We start from the raw sequence: 3,415 nt of genomic DNA on the forward strand, positions 1-3,415 counted from the left end.
GGAGCTTGCAGTGAGCTGAGATCCGGCCACTGCACTCCAGCCTGGGTGACAGAGCGAGACTCCGTCTCAAAAAAAGAAAAAAAAAGGTAAGTGTATTAAAATGAGAATTTTAAACAGATTTTTAAAAATAACTTCGGCAACAAAACAAGACCCCAACTCTAAATAAATTGCCTAAAATATAAACTAGAAATTCTAATTTCTCGTAATCATTCTGAAGGACTTCAGTTTTGAAATTGCTTTTCCTAATAGCTCAACATAACTTTTACATTTAAAAAAAAAAAATATAAATATATATATATATATATATAGGATGGTCCTGCTAAGAAAAATGGGATGATCCAAGTATACTTCGTTACCTTTACCCCAAAGAGACAAGGCCATAAGCCAGTTCCTTAGTTCATTCGGGCTGCTACAACAAAATACAATAAACTCTGTGGCTTTTAAACTACAGAAATGTATTTCCCACAGTTCTGGAGGCTGGCCAGTCCAACAGCAAGATGTTGGCAGATTTTGTGTCGATGGGGGTCTGCTTCCTGGTTCATAAACAGCATCTTTGCACAGCATCCTCACATGGTGGAAGGGGTGAAGAGTCTCTCTCTGACTCCTTTTATATGAGCATCAATTCCATTTGTGAGGTCTCCACCCCCATGACCTAATCACCTCCCAAAGGTCCCTCTTTCAAATACCATCACCTTGGAGGTTAAGATTGACATAGGAATTTTAGGGAGACACAAACTTCTGGACCACAGCAGTCGAGGAAGAAAATCACTGACAGCGATCATGAAAAAGGAGGATAATATGTAAAAGTGTGAAAGGGAAGGGTACATTAAGCCCAGTTATTTATTTTTATTTCCCTTGTTTCAGAAAAATAGTCGTTGGACTTAGTAAATTATATGCAACACAAAAATGCAATGTCTATAAAAATAAACCAGTTGCTCAACAATTAACTACTCGCTAAGTGAATACACAATATTTTTATAATGAAATCAAAGAGAAAGTCAGTACATGTGACCTCTTAAAGAAGACACATGCCCCATAATGAATAAACAACATCTTCACGGTAATGATTATCAGTTCCCAGAGAGGTTACTTAGAATATATTTAAATGTAGGCAGAAGTCATAATAACAGAACATAACTGAGTAAAAGCCATTGTACAAGGGACCAAAACAAAGGAATTCAAATGAGCAGCCCTGTGATGATCTGTTTAAGGATGCGTTTCAGATCATCAGAGAACATACAGGACTACGAACTCTTTCAAACTGTCTTCCATCAATATTACTCTTCTCAGTGGACTTTTGCATGATACCGAGTGGCTGTGAATTAACGTTATACTTCCCGACAAGGGCCTGGAGGTATTATCAGGTGCTGCTGTGGGACTGAATGATGGGTTTTAATCATCAGCACAGTTAGCACTGAGTGAACGTCCTTTAACAAAAGCTGAAGAGCCTTTCCATCTGACATGGAAATAGAAGATGTAGCTACTTCTGCATGAAAGTGAACTGATGAGAGGGCCGAGCTTTCCCTTAAGAACATTTTAGGCTCATTTCAACATATGCATAAATGAGAAATTGGTCAAAATTTGACCAAAGTTGAATATTTTTGCCTGAAATAAAGCCAAGCAAGTGTTATCAAAAGTCCACCTTAGTCACCTTTTTAAAGCCAGAAGAGCACCCAGAGAACATTTAGATTTGAGCAAATGACTTTATAGTGAAGGACCAAAAATAAACTGGTTAGAAGATGTATGTCTTGATAACTAAATCAGTTGACTTGCAGTACATGGGTGTAAGCAAAAAAACAGTTAAATGTTAGCAGATGCTTAAATAAGAAAGCTGATTTGGCTATATTTTAGCTGAAGTTATTCTTTCTGGCAATATATCAGTTAGAATAAGCTTCACCCTCATTTAACAGAAGAACCAAAATAACAGTGGCTGAAACGAAACAAGAGAATTTTATTTCTCTCTTATATAAAAGAAGTCTAAAGATAGGCAATTGCAATTCAGGACTGGTGCAATGGCTCCATAATTATCAGGGACCAAGTTTCCTCCTCCCCTTTTTCTGAACGTGCTGGTTGGTTTCCATCTTCAAGGTCATTTGCATGGTCCAAGATGGCCAGCCATGGCCTTTGCAAACATGCCTGCTTCACAAGTACAAAGAGGGGAGAAGAAAGGGGGCACGACTCTCAACTGAGTGTTGGGGAACTATAATTTAAAAAACAAATATTCTCTCAATCCAGAAATCCTCTCCACAAAAGTGATAGAGGAAGAAAGCCCTTTTATTTTTGAATAAGCGTGAAACCAGAATGTAATGCATATCACAGGCAATCTGATAAGAGATTACACGGAGAGAAATCTCACCCTTCACACACCCAAGCACATACAACCTGTTGCATAAAGTTCTCAGGATGTATCATAACTAGTCTTCAAGAGAGAGGTCTGGACAGCACCATTTTATTATACTTAGTTTATCCTTAATCTACCTGGTAATTGTGGTGACCATCTGTGTAAATTAACTGGCTTTATACAAAGGAAAACTAAACTTCTCATATTGTTTGGACAGGAGGTAGTTTTACAACTTGGAGTCAGGCTAAAATTACTCCCCTACTCTCCTACTGAAACTAGGAGATAGGAAGCTATCTTCCTTGAATGTTTACATTCAAAGAAGAAGGTTCCTTCCTGAGTTCTCGAGAAAGGCATTCTAGGGTCAAGTTGACAAAGGGCCTATCTACTTTTCAAAACAATTTACATACATTTCTAAGAGAGCAGAAAGCACTTGCAGTTATAAGTTTCCAAAGTAAACACTCTAAGAAAAAGGAGGACACTGATGTTATCTTCCCTTATTTTTAAGATGGAGAATCTAAGACTCTTTAGTCAGTATTTGTCTAAGATGAGTCAATTCCCTTTAAGGAACATTTTTAGAAACCTCACATAAACATTTCCCTTTGGGCCAGGCACGGTGGCTCACATCTGTAATCCCAGCCCTTTGGGATTATATATTTCAAGACATCATGTCATACATGATAAATATATACAATTTTATCTGCAAATTTTAAAAAATAAATTTTTTAATGTCGTGATGGAGAGAATGTTTTCCTAGAAATGAACTTGTTTGAAGCCACTGTGTGGTATCAGCTGACTAAGAGGCCATTCTTACTGCTGCACTACATAGGAGTTGCTTCTATTTGACCTGAGTAACCAGTGATCATCCCATTTACAATAGTGTCGGGGCAGAAAGAGGTGATACATTTTCTCACCCATCATAAGGGTCACAGCTCACACTCCTCTAACAAAAGGCAGGTTAACAAGAGAAAAGCATAACAAATGTATTTAACCGAAGTTTGGGGTAACACAGGAACCTTCAGAAATGAAGACCCAAAGACCCAGGGCTCAGGTCCAATGAAGAGTAGACGGCGGTGG

Source organism: Colobus angolensis, unplaced genomic scaffold (assembly GCF_000951035.1).
Source record: "Colobus angolensis palliatus isolate OR3802 unplaced genomic scaffold, Cang.pa_1.0 Scaffold69, whole genome shotgun sequence".
In the NCBI taxonomy this organism is placed as follows: domain Eukaryota; kingdom Metazoa; phylum Chordata; class Mammalia; order Primates; family Cercopithecidae; genus Colobus; species Colobus angolensis.